At 36.7% G+C, this 18431-nt stretch overlaps 1 long non-coding RNA gene and 6 other non-coding genes across 7 annotated transcripts; 4 read left to right on the forward strand and 3 right to left on the reverse strand.

The window, feature by feature from the left end:
* The first annotated feature begins 854 nt into the window (after positions 1–854).
* Positions 855–928, forward strand: trnat-agu (transfer RNA threonine (anticodon AGU)). The gene has a single exon. It is a non-coding gene; the product is annotated as a tRNA-Thr (tRNA).
* Positions 929–1088: 160 nt separating this feature from the next.
* On the reverse strand, positions 1089–1170 carry trnas-gcu (transfer RNA serine (anticodon GCU)). Its single transcript has one exon. It is a non-coding gene; the product is annotated as a tRNA-Ser (tRNA).
* A 1655-nt stretch (positions 1171–2825) lies between these two features.
* Positions 2826–2897, forward strand: trnae-cuc (transfer RNA glutamic acid (anticodon CUC)). Its single transcript has one exon. It is a non-coding gene; the product is annotated as a tRNA-Glu (tRNA).
* A 1496-nt stretch (positions 2898–4393) lies between these two features.
* trnat-agu (transfer RNA threonine (anticodon AGU)) lies at positions 4394–4467 on the forward strand. The gene has a single exon. It is a non-coding gene; the product is annotated as a tRNA-Thr (tRNA).
* Positions 4468–4623: 156 nt separating this feature from the next.
* Positions 4624–4705, reverse strand: trnas-gcu (transfer RNA serine (anticodon GCU)). Its single transcript has one exon. It is a non-coding gene; the product is annotated as a tRNA-Ser (tRNA).
* Positions 4706–9662: 4957 nt separating this feature from the next.
* On the reverse strand, positions 9663–11775 carry LOC131699189 (uncharacterized). The gene is made up of 4 exons (XR_009308077.1): positions 11451–11775; positions 11009–11179; positions 10407–10484; positions 9663–10072 (listed from the first exon to the last, which is right to left on the reverse strand). It is a non-coding gene; the product is annotated as an uncharacterized LOC131699189 (long non-coding RNA).
* A 5596-nt stretch (positions 11776–17371) lies between these two features.
* Positions 17372–17443, forward strand: trnae-cuc (transfer RNA glutamic acid (anticodon CUC)). Its single transcript has one exon. It is a non-coding gene; the product is annotated as a tRNA-Glu (tRNA).
* The last annotated feature ends 988 nt before the right edge of the window (positions 17444–18431 follow it).

The following is an 18431-nucleotide window of genomic DNA, read 5'->3' on the forward strand; positions in this document are numbered from 1 at the left end:
CCCATCACATGAAAGACATTACCCTTCAAGATAAACTCAAAGACCTCCAAGATATCTGATTAAAGAAATTTGATTTAATGGACTTTCCAGAAATCACACAAATTACAGTTTCAATGACTTTAAAGAAAGGGCTTATAAATTATATATATATATATATATATATATATATATATATATATATGTATATGTACATCTATTATCTTGTTAAAACAAGGGAGAGATGTAATGTTGTTATAATACTGTGGCGCTGTTTGAGTCTAGTCCATGTTTTGAGTGAAGTAACGTAGCTGATTGTTACGTCACTCCAGTCCGGGTTTTGGGATATAGCGGGAAGTTGCAGTTGCAAGCTGGAAGCAAAAAGTTGTTTGTTTTAGGTTTAACAATTAAATGAATACAGGTTATGAATACTCATCATACTGCCTTTGGATTGTTCTTCTCAACACACAAGAACACTATAAGGATGTTACAGCCATTCATCTCCAGGGTGCTCAGCAGAGGTTCCATGTTGTAAAGGTTAGCACTCTGGACTCTGAATCCAGCCATCCGAGTTCAAGTCTCGGTGTGACCTCAATTTAACCATATGTTTTGCTCGTGTGAACTACCAAATGTCATATATCTAGACAAAGAGGGTACAATCGGTCATATAAAATACAATGCAGATTCCGATATCTGAGGTCGGAAATTCTTTAATAACAAGTAATACACATTTTCAAGTGTTTCAGATTAATTTCAGAAATGTCGCGCGCTTAATTTTACAGTCCTGCATTGCAGTAGAGAATGACAGTAAAGGCAATAATGTCCCTGATAGTTTTCATTTCACAGGTCTCTGACACATATTACTTTGCGTGTGGCAGGGCGCCGTGGCTTAGATGGTTAAAGCGCTTGTCTAGTAAACAGGAGATCCTGGGTTCAAATCCCAGCGGTGCCTTTGGTTATACTATTTTTCAGCAAAGTTTAGGCTATTTTTGTGTTACTGTTGGGGAACATCTCTAACGCAGACCAATACTGTCCTATAGTCGCAGGATAAACACTTTTGCCAAAAAAAAAAGAGAACGAGAAACAGTAATAATAATAATAAAAAAAAGCTACGACGAGGAAGGGATTCGAACCCACGCGTGCAGAGCACAATGGATTAGCAGTCCATCGCCTTAACCACTCGGCCACCTCGTCCCTAAACACCAGTTGCTAAAACCAAAGAGGATGAAGCACTTACTATTTGATCACAGCGCGGGTGTAGAAGCCGTCATCTCTCCTAAGGAGCACACTTTATTATGGCAGTTCATTATGATTCATTGTCTGTCATTGTGTTGCAGGTGTGCATTTACACTTTATTATTTTTTTATTATTATTTTGTGTTTATATACATGCGTGCTTGTTTTTTTTATTTAAATCACGATATGATTTTGTATTTTCACTGCACGATTTATTATTGATTGTGTGTTTGGCTATTGTTTATTTTCACTAATTTTGAGTCACGGCACTTGTGTGGAGTAGTGGTTAGAGCTCTGAACCCTTGACCGGAGGGTTGTGGGTTCAATCCCCAGTGGGGGACAATGCTGTAGTACCCTTGAGCAAGGTCCTTTACCTAGATTGCTCCAGTAAAAACCCAACTGTATAAATGGGTAACTGTATGTAAAAATAATGTGATATCTGTATAATGTGATATCTTGTAACAATTGTAAGTCTCCCTGGATTAGGGTGTCTGCTAAGAAATAAATAATAATAACTTGCCTAGACTGCCTCTCCACCTAATTGACAATTAATGTGTTGCTTTTAAAGCGCATTCCGCACGTGGGTCTTATTATTTTTAATTAAATAAATGGTTTTAAGAGACGGACAGATTGAGAGAGCAGAGCGAGCTCCAGGCAAAGAGACACGGGAACGCACAGCTGTGGAGACACAGACACAGAGGCGAGAAATTACCTGAGGGATCTGAGCAAGGGACTTGTACAGCAGGTCGCTGCCGCTGAGAGACCCAACTCCGGAAGCAACTGAGAGGGAAGGCGTTGAGTTCGCTGTTTAAGGCGGATTGAGCATTTAGAGGGGAAGAGGCGAATATACCTCCCCCCTCGCTAAGTGAAGTGTGCAATCTTTTGCTGCTGTGTGTGTGCTTGCTGCATCGCCCTGCTTTCAACAATTTGGATTGCTTAGCCGAAGTTCTTTTATTTTGTTTTACTTTCTTAGAGAAACGTCTCCAGTGACGGCCCTCACTAACCAGAGCTGTTGTAGCCTATTCGAGTCTCAGCTAATGGCACCGTGGAACACAGAGAAGACGGCTTTGGGACTTTCTATTGTTGTAGACTTTTCTTATTGATTGCTGCTGTTAGACAATGACATTACGTTTGTTGCTGTAACCATTTCCACCGTTACTGATATTGATATATAGCAGGTTATTTCTGTAGCCGAACCTATATTTAAGTTGTGATAGCTACTCCTGTTATGGCTATAGCTATTTGCCCATTGTTGTTGCTATTGCTGTAGCTAAATCTATATTTGAATTGTGATAATCATTGTGAATACTGCTGCTATTGATCCAACTATTCTTGTTATTGCGACCAATATTTCGTTTTTATGTTTTATATATGTGCTTGGCCATTTTAGTATATTTTAATCTGATTGTTTTAATAATTTAAATGAATCCCTTTCATGATTTATTGTCTGGCTTCCTTGTCTGCATTTCCACGGTGTTGCTACCCCGGTATTACGAACCTGTCCTAGTGACACTTGTAACAATTGTGCAGGGCCTGGGGGCTGTTCCGTTTTTGATGCGACAGCGTTGATAGCAAAGAAATTCCTGGCCAGCCCTACAAACTCTTTCAGTAACGTCCCTGGTGGTCTAGTGGTTAGGATTCGGCGCTCTCACCGCCGCGGCCCGGGTTCGATTCCCGGTCAGGGAAGTTCTTTTATGCCTATTATTATTCCGATTAAAACCACTCTCTTACTCTTCATTAATCAGATGTAGATATGTCTAATTCTTGGCTGTGGCCCGACTGCATTCAATTAAAAGCGCATCCTTTATATTATTATTATAGAGACTTTGCACATTGATTCACAACCCCTTTTGGCATTATCTTCTTCTCAGACTGCAGAAAAGGAGTTTACAATTGCTCGTTACAAGCGAGAGGACAGCTGTAGTCTAACGACCCCCCTCTACACAATCACACAGTTAACACAATAAGTACCGACTAAAAAGAGTCACGGGTTTATACTACACACCCTCTCATTCTGTGCTCCAGTGCTGTGATGCGCAGCAAATCGGTAGGTGCGTTCAAGTACCTGTAACTCAAAAACGGAAAGAGCTAGGCACGCAGTCCACATACCAAACGAAAGAGGAGGCTCCACGATTTCCCGTGATATCTAACACGCCCAGGTGTCTTGTTCCTAGAATAAACTACAGCGTCCAGAATACAGTGGTGCCTTCACTTGCTAGGAGACAGCTGTGCGCATTGGGCGTCTTATCCATCTTGCATAAACAACACATTATGCCATACGATGGCTAGAAGTAAAGGAAAAGCAAAATAAAGTGTTCCTATACACATTTTTATTCATTCGTTTACTCCACGTGTTAGTTATATGTCGTTTTATTGCTGGGGTCCGGTCGTGTCCTTATGAAGGTCAAATGGAGGAATTTGTATTTGAAAGTGTATTTTCACTTGTAAAGATGCAACGTGTTTAATTGTTAAGCAAATGTTTCTTATTTTAAATGAGCAATGCCGATGTTATTAAAACAGTTTCTAAATCTACATGTGTAATACATATATTGTCAATGAACATGTGTCTTATTTGAATGTAAGCAGTGTTTGTGGTGCACGATTGGGTGCTGATAGTGCAGTTTTCGAGACCTGCTGCCAGTATGAACCAAGAAATGAAACGTCGCATTTTGGATTCAAACTGGAGAAACTGATGTTTGTTGAAGGACTGTGTGCAATCAGAACGGGGAGAAAGCCTTGCGGTCCAGGGGTTGTCAGCAGTAGGGGATTTAGCACCTGGGAGCTGAGGATGTTACAGCCATTCATCTCCAGGGTGCTCAGCAGAGGTTCCATGTTGTAAAGGTTAGCACTCTGGACTCTGAATCCAGCCATCCGAGTTCAAGTCTCGGTGTGACCTCAATTTAACCATATGTTTTGATCATGTGAACTACCAAATGTCATATATCTAGACAAAGAGGGTACAATCGGTCATATAAAATACAATGCAGATTCCGATATCTGAGGTCGGAAATTGTTTAATAACAAGTAATACGCATATTCAAGTGTTTCAGATTAATTTCAGAAATGTCGCACGCTTAATTTTACAGTCCTGCATTGCAGTAGAAAATGACAGTAAAGGCAATAATGTCCCTGATAGGTTTCATTTCACAGGTCTCTGACACATATTTCTTTGCGTGTGGCAGGGCGCCGTGGCTTAGATGGTTAAAGCGCCTGTCTAGTAAACAGGAGATCCTGGTTTCAAATCCCAGCGGTGCCTTTGGTTATACTATTTTTCAGCAAAGTTTAGGCTGTTTTTGTGTTACTGTTGGGGAACATCTCTAACACAGACCAATACTGTCCTATAGTCGCAGGATAAACACTTTTGCCAAAAAAAAGATAACGAGAAACAGTAATAATAATAATAAAAAAGCTACGACGAGGATGGGATTCAAACCAACGCGTGCAGAGCACAATGGATTAGCAGTCCATCGCCTTAACCACTCGGCCACCTCGTCCCCAAAAACCAGTTGCTCAAACCAAAGAGGATGAAACACTCACTATTTGTTCACAGCGCGGGTGTAGAAGCCGTCTAATCTCTCCTAAGGAGCACACTTTATTATGGCAGTTCATTATGATTCATTGTCTGTCATTGTGTTGCAGGTGTGCATTTACACTTTATTATTTTTTTATTATTATTTTGTGTTTATATACATGCGTGCTTGTTTTTTTTATTTTATTTAAATCACGATATGATTTTGTATTTTCACTGCACGATTTATTATTGATTGTGTGTTTGGCTATTGTTTATTTTCACTAATTTTGAATCACGGCACTTGTGTGGAGTAGTGGTTAGAGCTCTGGACCCTTGACCGGAGGGTTGTGGGTTCAATCCCCAGTGGGGGACAATGCTGTTGTACCCTTGAGCAAGGTACTTTACCTAGATTCCTCCAGTAAAAACCCAACTGTATAAATGAGTAACTGTATGTAAAAATAATGTGATATCTGTATAATGTGATATCTTGTAACAATTGTAAGTCGCCCTGGATAAGGGCGTCTGCTAAGAAATAAATAATAATAACTTGCCTAGACTGCCTCTCCACCTAATTGACAATTAATATGTTGCTTTTAAAGCGCATTCCGCACGTGGGTCTTATTATTTTTAATTAAATAAATGGTTTTAAGAGATGGACAGATTGAGAGAGCAGAGCGAGCTCCAGGCAAAGAGACACGGGAACGCACAGCTGTGGAGACACGGACACAGAGGCGAGAAATTACCTGAGGGATCTGAGCAAGGGACTTGTACAGCAGGTCGCTGCCGCTGAGAGACCCAACTCCGGAAGCAACTGAGAGGGAAGGCGTTGAGTTCGCTGTTTAAGGCGGATTGAGCATTTAGAGGGGAAGAGGCGAATATACCTCCCCCCTCGCTAAGTGAAGTGTGCAATCTTTTGCTGCTGTGTGTGTGCTTGCTGCATCGCCCTGCTTTCAACAATTTGGATTGCTTAGCCGAAGTTCTTTTATTTTGTTTTACTTTCTTAGAGAAACGTCTCCAGTGATGGCCCTCACTAACCAGAGCTGTTGTAGCCTATTCGAGTCTCAGCTAATGCCACCGTGGAACACAGAGAAGACGGCTTTGGGACTTTCTATTGTTGTAAACTTTTCTTATTGATTGCTGCTTTTAGACAATTACATTACGTTTGTTGCTGTAACCATTTCCAACGTTACTGATATTGATATACAGCAGGTTATTTCTGTAGCCGAACCTATATTTAAGTTGTGATAGCTACTCCTGTTATGGCTATAGCTATTTGCCCATTGTTGTTGCTATTGCTGTAGCTAAATCTATATTTGAATTGTGATAATCATTGTGAATACTGCTGCTATTGATCCAACTATTCTTGTTATTGCGACCAATATTTCGTTTTTATGTTTTATGTATGCCCATACGGAAGAACCCTATATTTATAATACATGGAAATGTATATTGAAGTACTGGTTCATATATTTTAAATATATTGCTTTAATGTCCATATATTTGGCATACGCATTCATCATATATGACAAAATACCTTTTACAAAATATATGGTCAAATACATTGATTTGTATGCATGCTTTTGTGCTGACTGGTTATGCTGGGTATGAGAAACAACATGCATGTTGTACTGTGTAATACATCAATTCTAAAAATTCTCAGTGGAATACTGTACCTCACCCTGAAACAAAGACAGTTTGGTCAAGTTCTTCTGCGATTAAAGTCTGATGTAAATTACATCTACAAAATAACTTACGCAGGGTAACTATGATGGCATCTTCCAAGCAATATGGGATTTTCATTATAATAATTAAATAAAAAGTAATAATTAAAAAACCTTAGTAGCCAGTTAAAAACTACATACTATACTGCATGTGGTCCAGAGCTAGAATTTTAACTGCATATCACTTAAAAATTAAAATAAAAAAGCAAATAGCTTTTAAAAAAACAACAAAACATTAGACTTTCTTACTGTTTATTGTACATTTGTAGGTCAAATACATTGCACAGAAAAAACACATGGTAGTTTGAAACATGTATAAGCAGAGGCTAAAATTTAACAAGAATTTTAACAACTGCCTTTTATCTGCCTTTTATTATTACAATTATTGTACCTGTGGTATTTTTATAAGCATAAATCGAGAGGAACGGTAGTTCCTCGAACCAAGTTAGTCTTGGTGAGAGTACAGGAGTTCCTATCTATACAGTGTAAGATCTGAAAGAACATTTTCATAGCAAAAGGAATGCAGGATGCCTGGTCACTATCTGTGTACCAGTTGGCATAAACAAGCAGTCAGCAAGCCGGACCTCTTATACAAATAATCACATTTATTGCTTTCAAAAGGGGCAAGCAGGAATAAGAACTGTAGAAAAGTGCCTCGCCATTATTTTGATTTTTTTTCTTTCCATTACAATGCTCTTTGAATAGCACAAAGCAACCCCATTCTGTATTACAGGTAAATTATCTTTAGAAACGGACAATCGAGATTAATTGTAAGTAAACTTACATTTTACATATTGTGCCTGTGTGGAGTATTAAGGGCATTGCACTTTGTAACTAGAAAGCCTGGTCTCACGACGTTAACAAAGCAACATTTTGCAGTGGTCTGCAACGATAAAGTCAGCATAATGCTTTAATGGTTTTGCCAAAATTTCCTTTGCTTCTGTAAAACTTGGCTTCTGTTTTTGTTATCTCCCCTTCGCATTTTTCTGTTATTAAAAACAGAAGCCAAGTTCAAAGAAAATTATGGCAACCTTGGCCCCCACCACTGTAACAGTTGTGCCTACTTGCTTCATGTGTCCCAAGGTTGTCCCAATAATTTCTTCTAACTTTAGCTTCTGTTTGATAACTCCTCTTTAAACGGCTGTGCACTGAGGCTAACTTGTTTTTTTCACATTGACACATTCATTTTTGTTATATGTAAAGTACATGTCACAAGTTATCAGCAAACACTTAAAAAGAAAAGTTAACCACTGTGGACTGTAAAAAGTGTTCATGTACTGACAAATCGGTTTGGTTTAGCTTTTGCAAATTGCCAAAAGGTATTTAACAAGTTACTCGACAAGGTTTTTATTCAAATTCTCAGCTTAAAGTTCATTTGGTTTAAATGCATTGAGAACAACACTACTGACAATCCACAAAAATAATACAATGTCTTATTTTGTAACTTCAAATCTGTTAGGGGAAACACAGACAAAATGTGTCTTATTGCAACAACTGTCCACAAACACACACTTTCTTTGAATTTCCTCACTCTTAACTGCAGAAAGATGACTTGTCTCTTTATCAACTGCAATGACATGCAACAGAGACAATTTTATTGGGTGGTCACTGCAAAAATGATACATTCTCCTTTTTAGAAACCATCCAACAGCAAAACACTTTGGTCCTTCATTGAAGTCAAGTGCCACAAAAGTTTTAATGACAAAAAGTTCACCATCAAGGAGCTGAACAGTGTAGCTGTTACGTTTTTCTACTTTTGTATTGTCTTTGGAATGTATTATCTCCCCATTCACAATGACACGCAAATAGTACCTTGCTAGCATTTTTGTGAGAACAGCATCTGTCACGGAGTGCAAAGCCAACATATGTTCCTGCCCCACGATAGAGACAATTGGCCTACCTAATGCTACAATATTTCCAAACCTTTCACATTCAGAAACATTTTTCTTGTTTGATATTAGTGACTTGAAAAGCGGTTCTATGGGTGCCCCAGACACAATAGCTCTTCTTCCATACAATGGCAAAGTCTTCTCCAATAGAAATTTTTTGCACATTTGCTGTGGCACACCTTGCGTCCCCTTAACAAAATCAAGCAAGGAGGAATTATACGATTCAAATGCAAATGCTGAATGAGCCCAAAGTGGTCCCCAATCACAGACACTCTTGGCCAGGTGCAGTGTTAAATGAACATTGTAAATAACATGTTCAATGCCATACAAGTCTTCCATCAGAACAACAAAGTGAGTAAAAATCTTCTCACAATGTTCAATATCCTCTGATGTTACCTCCTCACGTAGAAGGGTGGCAACACCCTCTACTAGTTGACACCAGTGATAAAAAAATCTTCCCTGCAGAATCCCTTTTAAAACTGGTATGCTATAAAACATTAACCAGGCATACCATTCGTGTGCCTTCCAGTACTTTCTCAAAGTAACTGAACGAGGAACTCTTGAAATGGTGCTTGGTGGTTTAATATCAAGAAGTCTGCTGTCAATTTTATTTATCTGCAATCCAATATAAAATTGATATTGATGGTACTGAGAATCAAACCACAAAGTTGCCATTTGCCTGCAGACACCAAGCAAAATACAGTGCATATAGTCAGGTACAAAGTTGGAGATAATGTCAAAGTGTGGGATCAGACCTAGCAAGCTTGGCCCTTTTACTCCATTCACTGATTTTCCAGACTGAACAGCACCTTCAGCATTAAGTAAGGTTGCCTGGGCATTCCTCAGTATACTATTTGTTTTATATGGGTAGGCACGAACAGTTCCTCTATTCTTGGGAACCACATCTCCACTGTCTAAGCAAAAGCCGCAGCCATGTTTTCCATTAAATTGAGTCATGTTCTGGAGCATTGGACGGGCCACAGTGTCACAAACTGCTACAGTTGTGATTACCTTTGTAATAGTGTTCTCACCTGTTGTGGGGTTCACCCACAATAGTCCCTCTGTTGCCAAATCTCTACATTCAAACACAAAGGGCTGGAGATAGACTGACATGTCAGGTTTTTTACATCCAAACCACAGAGATGCTAAGAAAATGTGATTAAATCTCTCTGCTGCTGGAAGCTCATTGATTACACACAGTATTGGCCACACACAAAAAGATGAGGACTTGAACACAGGCAAGCCATCACAGCTGAACATTACTGTCAGAGTCTCCTCAGTGCTTTGTGATGACAGATCCTGATACTTTTTACCTGATGTTATGTCACAGAATGTCTGTGACTGGAAGCCATGTCTATTTCTTACTACCTTTTGTGACAATTCAGGGTCCTCTAAAAATGCTTTGATCTGTGCATGTAAAGGCAAATGAAAGAAAAAGTTTCCTTCTTTCAGACTCCTTTGCTCTATCCACTCTTTCTCACAGTAAGTGCATTTCTCAGAGGTTTCTTTACCTAAGTAAGATTCACAGAAATTGCAAACATGATGTATTTCTACAAAATCTTTTAAACCTTCAAACTGTTTTTCTAAGTGGTACCAAGATTGTGGTACAGTGTCTTTACCAGCCAATAGATTAATAATGTCCAGCATGTCAGAGACTGCTTCCTTGGTAAGCTTGTGCTTCATTTTCAATGCCATGAGCAGCAGGCCATTCTGTTGTTGAGACGAATACACTTTGTCATCCTGAAACAGGGAAAGTGTTATTATTTATTATATATTTTAGGAAATGTATTTTATATCATGCACATATTCATCCCATAATTATATCCACAGTACTGAAATACAAAAAGTCACATTACAATCTTGGATTTGTGTGCAGTTCTGTAAGGCTACATTATTATAATGAGATTACAGTACAGTGTTTTTATACAAGTCCACATCTTTAAATCTACATTACACCCAAAACAAATTTACCCTTAGCCAATGAAGTGTTCTTCATTACCACTAAAAAGAATGCTGATTTAAAACACACTACGCAGTGGGTACTATAGGGTAAGACACAATAATGTACACAAACCTCTTGCAGGTACTTTTTTTGTGTAGATTCATCAAGAGAATGAAAAGGTTCACTGCCAGGATTCTCAATGTCCTGTTCCTGTAATTGAAAAATATGCACATTTACATCCTATACAGTTCGTGGCTCTCCCCAAGCAATGGGAAAATTACACTATGCCATCATACTCGTCTCATATCATAGCACCATCACACTCATTTTCAAAGCTATCATGATTGATTCCTATTTTTCATTAACATATTTATGTATTTTAACAATTAAACGTTTGGTAAGGCTATAATTAAATCTACATTTATAGTATTACAAATATACATGTATTGTGATTATATTGTTTCTATTTAGTGTTTTGTAAAAGCTCTAACATAAACATGAGATTATTGAACAGATAAATTATTATAATTCATGAGCAACTATTAGATTAACATATTCCTGCATTTGTGCCTGCATGCAGAAGTTTATAGCTTTAAATGGTCACATTTATTTTAAAAGAAATAGCAAAAAGGTAAAATTTAAATTTTAAAAAAGTTTCTATTAGATATTACTTTATATAGCATTACACATTATACTACATTAGCATATAATAACAAAAATTACTAGCACTTTACCGTGGTAATTGACTCAAGATCTGCATTATCCTGTTCACTTGGGGTTATTTCAGGTTCCCCTTCTTCTACTAGATTACTGGATTCTGGTACATCAACGTCTTCATCAGTTTCTAGACTGTCATCATCTTCAATGTTGCTTACAGTACGAATCTCGTCATGTGTTAAAGAACCCTACAGACGCACACCCACACATAAACAGTAAATCAATTGCATTTAACAAAGTACAAAAAATATTATACACAGAATAAGCCACACAGTAATGTGCAATCAAGGCCGTTTTAAAATTAACTACTTCCTTCAGAATTAATCCTAAATCATTTGTAGCGCTTTCTATTTAATGTACAAAACAAAGAGTAGTTCCCGTTATTTTACTTGTTTTCCCATCATGTTAACAGGTTTGTCCCTATATTATGAACAGCCTAGGTCAAAATACTTTACTCACCGTTGTTTCTGCTTGACTTGATTGTTCCTTGTTCCTATAAAATAAAAATAAAGGTTTAGAATATATACTATCGTATTATGACTGAACAGCTTTAATAAATTAAACACTAGTGAAGCTACTTGCCTTATCCTTTTCCATCGTCTAAGTGTTCTTCCTGGAACATCCATTTGGTCAGCCAGGTAGCGTTTGTAGCCACGCTGTGCTGTGGTGATATCGTTTTTATTATGATCACTCATAATTTACAGCCCACGTGCCAGCCTAAAAAACTATGTAAAAGTACATTGCATGGATTATTTAAATCACAAGCAGCCAACAATGAGAAAGATATTATGTTAACACTACAGCAGCTCATGTGCGTTATGGCTGCTGTGTTTGACGTCGCACACAGCTCCTCCTACTTTCAGTTCCGTTGTCTGACAAATTCACTTTCAAAACACTAAAGGAAACAAAATAATATATATTTATCTAGCCAAATTATTAATTAGAAACATAAAAGGGATCGGAGTTTTCATATTTCTTTTTTATTCAATTTATTTGTATTTATGTGGACGTCGTATTTTTTGGCCGACCGGAAGTGAAATCATCACACGTTTCGTGCTGACTTTCAGTTGGGAAGATGCAAGTACAGAGAGACGGAGCAAGCATGTTCGCACTAGTAAAGTGGGTAAATGGCGACGATGATGGTAAATTGAGTGTAATTCCTACTGAGTGGATTAAAGGATTTAATATAGAGGATTTTGAAGAAGAAGGCGACGAAGATGAGCGCCATTATGTCGCAGAGTGGAGAAGAGGGAGTAAACGACCACGTGAAGGATGGCAAGCTTTCGATTGTGAAGTGGAGAAAGTGGGAGGTTAGTATACCATATTTACCACAACTTTGAGATATAGAGATGCATTAGCAATTACGATCTTTGTAAGTAGTAAAAAATGGAAATACATATTTTAATCGTAGGTTGAAAAAAAAAGTTAATTACTGTAACACATGAAGTCAAGAAAGGCCAGCAACAATAGCTATGGCCTAGTAGTAGTACTGCATCCCGAATTTTAGGTGACTGCTGTTAGATTCTCTGTATAAATTACTCATTTGGAAGTAATTAGAAAAAAATAAGCACACTACATAATTATAAATGTAGTAAAGTTATTATTATTTTTTAAATTTTAAACAACCAATATCTTCCTAGTTACTTTAACATGTAATACTTTTGAAATACAAGAAAACAACTTGTTGAGTATTGATTAATTATGATCCTTTCTGTTTCATTTTTAAGAAAGACAGTTGGAACTTGTTCAAATGCGTGATGCAATGACAAGAGCAGAAGAGACTCCAGCTTTGAAAAGAAAGAAATTTCAAAATAGCAGATATGCTGATGAATCCAGCAGTGACACCAAAGACACTCAAGTGTGCCAGGTAAACATTGCTATTTAACATTTCTGTTAAATTTTAAGACTGAACAACATACTACATTTATTTTAAGGTGTGATGCAAGGACCAAATCAAAACTTTGACCCACTAATCATAAGTTACAAATCTGGTGCTGATGGTATCTTTTTTTGTTTGTCACAAGGTTACAGTCTTCTACGCCTGAGGGAATCTGCCATTAATACTGGGTTTTAATTTGCAATTAGGCCCTAGGTAGGAAGCAGTATCTGTCACAGAAGGCTACAAGTGGACGCTGTTGATGGTACAGTATTATTGAGTTCCGCAGTTATTTTAGACAGCAGTAAAAAAAATGTTTTTGGTTTGTTTATTTAGAACTCGAAGACTAAAGCATCTGCAAAGCAACAAAGGTCTACTGAAATTCTGAATCAGCTGACTAAGAAACCACAAACTAATAAAGAGGATGGAGAGGTACAACAACTTAAAACTAAAATTCAAGAACTAGAACAGGAGAATAAGAAGCTCAAGGAAATGGTAGTTGAAGGTAAGCATTATTGTTTCAAGCAGAATAAATATAGTATAGCGTCAGGAGCATTATATTAATAAAGACTAATAAATAAGTTAAGAAATGCACATATTTGTGGAAAAAAACAAACTCCTGTTTATTCTGGAACCATACGTAAAACTGGCAAATTATTAGATTAATTAATTAATTAAATTAATTAATTAATTAATTAATTGATGATTGATTAAGGCGCTCCCCCTATGGGTTAAGACAATGGTATTGGTATCAACATCAACTGCGTTGTGAACTTGCCTTTACTTGATTAGTCCATACAATTGGTGATTTCTAATTGGGGGGGGTATAAAAAAAGCTTGCCGATTTCCAAATTTTGAAAAAGAAAAGACGAAGTAGAACAGAGAATTGCAAAGGTTTTCATAAAGCCGAATATTGTATAATTGCAGCTATCCCTGTGATATTGGACAAAATTGAGGAGCTAGGAAAGAGGGACAACTCTGGTCCTACTGACCACTCTATTGACAGTGAGGCAAATTGTCTTTGTGGAAGTCCACGGTATGCTGCGTCGTCTGCAGGATCAACTGTGTCCATATCCTCAATTCCTCAATCACAAGGAAATGGAAGACAACTTGACAAGGTAACAGTGTGTTGTATTACAGGCAGTGGTAACCAGTCTTTTATATATGTCAGTGAATCATTATCATTTTTATAGCTTGCAAATTTAACCCAATTTAATTGAAAACTTAATATGAATTTGTAGAGCAGTAATTTAATTAGTTTTATTATACTTTACCATGACACTTCTGCAGTTCTTTAACAATTAATGACTTTTTGTTTTGGCTTGTACATGTCATCCACAACAGACAAGTAGATCATTATTGCGTTTGTGAGGACTGCATCATAGGCTTAAGCCCTTTTGACACTGGCACTCCGACCCGGGTCATGACACGCTTATCGGTGACCCGGGTAATTTTTTTGCTACTGTGAAAGCACTTACCCGGGTAGGAGGCGACCCACTTCAGGAGGTCCGGGTCGAGCGAGGCGAAATGACGTTTTTTTTTTTTAGTCTGCACATTGCGTTGTTGCCTCTCCTGACCCGGGTCGATAAACTGCAGTCTGAAACCTCTCGGCCGACCCGCTTGACACCGTGTCAGTGACAGTGTGAAAGCGGCTTTATTGTAACTGTGTTCTTGATGCTATAGAGGTCATACATGCTCACCCAAAACCAGACTCTTCAAGGTCAATTCTCAGTGGTGTATTTTACCTTATTGACAAGCACAGACTTTTAAAGGAGCCATAGATAGCATTAATTTTAAATCAAGGCTTATAAAGTCATGATATTTGCAAGGACACAATTTCCTAGAATCAAGAACAAGCTAGAGGATTACCCGAATCCTGGTTTTGAGAAAATGCCACATATTTATGTTTTTTTCTTGGTTTATTTGTTATAAAAATAAAACTTATTTCTTCTTTAAACAGGTGGAAATTCATCCAGGAAGTGGAGTGTATATAGACCAGCTGGCTTGGACAATAACAAATAAGGCTACTTCCTACACTTCATTTGTGAGAAATGCTATGCTCTCTGTGTTTGACATTGAAACTTTAGTAAAAAGTAATTTACGTGGTGGAAGTGGCAAACGACAGAAACATGGGGAAAGAAGAGAGGCATTGGATCCCAATAAAGTGAATGCCATATACGGTGAGTGTTTTTAAGAGTTATTAATTAAATGCTTTTAAACCTTCTTTTTGTAGATGTCCATAATTTTTCTTCCATAGAGCCTATTTTCACTTAAAAATAGTTTTCAATTCAATATGTTTGTTATTATGTATGTATTTCTTAGCAGACATCCTTATCCAGGGCAACTTACAATTGTTACAATTATATCACATTATTTTTACATGCAATTACCCATATATATATATATATATATATATATATATATATATATATATATATGTATATGTATATATATATATATATATATATATATATATATATATATATATATATATATATATATATATATACTATAATTACTGTAGCAATCTAGGTATAGCACCTTGTTCAAAGGTACAACAGAAGGGTCCCCCACCTGAGATTGAATCCACGACCGTCTGTAAATAAATGTATGGTGCTATGAACAGGCTTTGTCCTGCACTCACTACTGTACTGGTTGACAATTGAATATGGATAGGTAAACACTAAAGAATTGCATTTAGTTCTCAATAAAAATGGGTTTCTTAGCATTCAAACATCGAAACAAACTGAGCTGGTCAGTAGTAAGAGTGTACAATTTTTTTTTTTTTAACTTGCAATAAATGGTGATTCATATAGTGCTTTTGAATGTTATATCTCAAGTATGTAATTTTTAAAAACTTTCTTTTCCTTTTCAGCTGCAACTCTGATGAAATTTCCACTTGCCACCAAATCACAGATTGGTTCTGTAATTAATGGGAAAATAGCTGAACTTAGGTATGGAATAAAGAAAAACGCACACAAAAATACACAAGGCTTTAATGATACTAACTGATACTGGTACTGGGCTTAGAAGTCATAAACTGTGTGGTAGTTCTAGTTCTGTTTTAGGTTTCCCCTGTATTTTATTTAGATGTTTAATTTCGAAAACAAATGAAACATCCCTTATTGAAGTTTTCCCTGTTGACTTTATGTAATGTTTTTGCACTTTTACCATTGATTTACCTTACTTTTACCATGGTTTCCTACGGTTTTCAATTATTTTAAGATATCTTCAAATATTTCAATATGTCTGTTTGGCGAGCTACAGGGCCAAACTGCCAGTTAGAGATACCTTCAAATATTTGAAGGTATCTCTAAATGATGATTCGGCTTGCCGTAAGAAATAGTGTTAATTTACAGTAGTGTTATTGTATCTATAGTGATAATGTACATGTGTATATCTGAGAAATATTAGGGGATGAAAGTAATGTTTTTTTTTTAAGTAATTCAGTGAAACTCCAACTCTGTTTATAACAAGATTGTAAACAAGATTTTGCAGTCGCTCAGATGAGGGCTCAAACTGATAACTGTTCAATAAAGTTTTATAAATTTATAAAATGGGTGCATTTTATTTATCGTACTACTGTAGCAGTCCACAAAACTTTGCAAACTGTTATTGCATGTGAAGTGATCAATTTGTATTACTCTTTTCCTGCATCACACGTTTACATATGTAAATTCACATTTTTCCATATATGAGTAAATACATTACCAACACAACATTTTGATTATGATATCATACATTTATTGAAATATATATTTCTATATATGTTATTAATGTGTGTATATATATATATATATATATATATATATATATATATATATATATATATATATATATATATATATATATAATAACATGTATTAAACATATAATTTTGACATGATACCATGTATTCATACTATATAATAAATACATTTTAAATGTATGGTTCATATGTGGTTAATATATTATAAATATATTGTAAAAGTATGAAAACATGCAATATACCATGTATTCATACTATATAATACATACATTTTAAATGTATGTTTCATATGTGATTAATATATTATAAAAGTATGAAAACTATAATTAAACTACATATTTTTCATATATTGTTATTGTATTGTTACATATATGAAATCCGGCCAATTTCTATATATTAAAAATGTATTTAATATTTTTTTACATATATTATCCACTTAACATTTGAATATATTATTTTGTCATTCAATATATTTTAAATAATATATTAAACATATATTTTTCTTCCGTATGGGTGTGCTTGGCCATTTTAGTATATTTTAATCTGATTGTTTTAATAATTTAAATGAATCCCTTTCATGATTTATTGTCTGGCTTCCTTGTCTGCATTTCCACGGTGTTGCTACCCCGGTATTACGAACCTGTCCTAGTGACACCTGTAACAATTGCGCAGGGCCTGGGGGCTGTTCCGTTTTTGATGCGACAGCGTTGATAGCAAAGAAATTCCTGGCCAGCCGTACAAACTCCTTCAGCAACGTCCCTGGTGGTCTAGTGGTTAGGATTCGGCGCTCTCACCGCCGTGGCCCGGGTTCGATTCCCGGTCAGGGAAGTTCTTTGATGCCTATTATTATTCCGATTAAAACCACTCTCTTACTCTTCATTAATCAGATGTAGATATGCCTAATTCTTGGCTGTGGCCCGACTGCATTCAATTAAAAGCGCATCCTTTATATTATTATTATAGAGACTTTGCATATTGATTCACAACCCCTTTTGGCATTATCTTCTTCTCAGACTGCAGAAAAGGAGTTTACAATTGCTCGTTACAAGCGAGAGGACAGCTGTAGTCTAACGACCCCCCTCTACACAATCACACAGTTAACACAATAAGTACCGACTAAAAAGAGTCACGGGATTATCCTACGCACCCTCTCATTCAGTGCTCCAGTGCTGTGACGCGCAGCAAATCGGTAGGTGCGTTCAAGTACCTGTAACTCAAAAACGGAAAGAGCTAGGCACGCAGTCCACATACCAAACGAAAGAGGAGGCTCCACGATTTCAAGTGATATCTAACACGCCCAGGTGTCTTGTTCCTAGAATAAACTACAGCGTCCAGAATACAGTGGTGCCTTCACTTGCTAGGAGACAGCTGTGCGCATTGGGAGTCTTATCCATCTTGCATAAACAACACATTATGCCAAACGATGGCTAGAGGTAAAGGAAAAGCAAAATAAAGTGTTCCTATAGACATTTTTATTCATTCATTTACTCCACGTGTTAGTTATATGTCGTTTTATTGCTGGGGTCCGGTCGTGTCCTTATGAGGGTCAAATGGAGGAATTTGTATTTGAAAGTGTATTTTCACTTGTAAAGATGCAACGTGTTTAATTGTTAAGCAAATGTTTCTTATTTTAAATGAGCAATGCCGATGTTATTAAAACAGTTTCTAAATCTACATGTGTAATACATATATTGTCAATGAACATGTGTCTTATTTGAATGTGAGCAGTGTTTGTGGTGCACGATTGGGTGCTGATAGTGCAGTTTTCGAGACCTGCTGCCAGTATGAACCAAGAAATGAAACGTCGCATTTTGGA

This window comes from Acipenser ruthenus, chromosome 21 (genome assembly GCF_902713425.1).
Source record: "Acipenser ruthenus chromosome 21, fAciRut3.2 maternal haplotype, whole genome shotgun sequence".
Taxonomy (NCBI): domain Eukaryota; kingdom Metazoa; phylum Chordata; class Actinopteri; order Acipenseriformes; family Acipenseridae; genus Acipenser; species Acipenser ruthenus.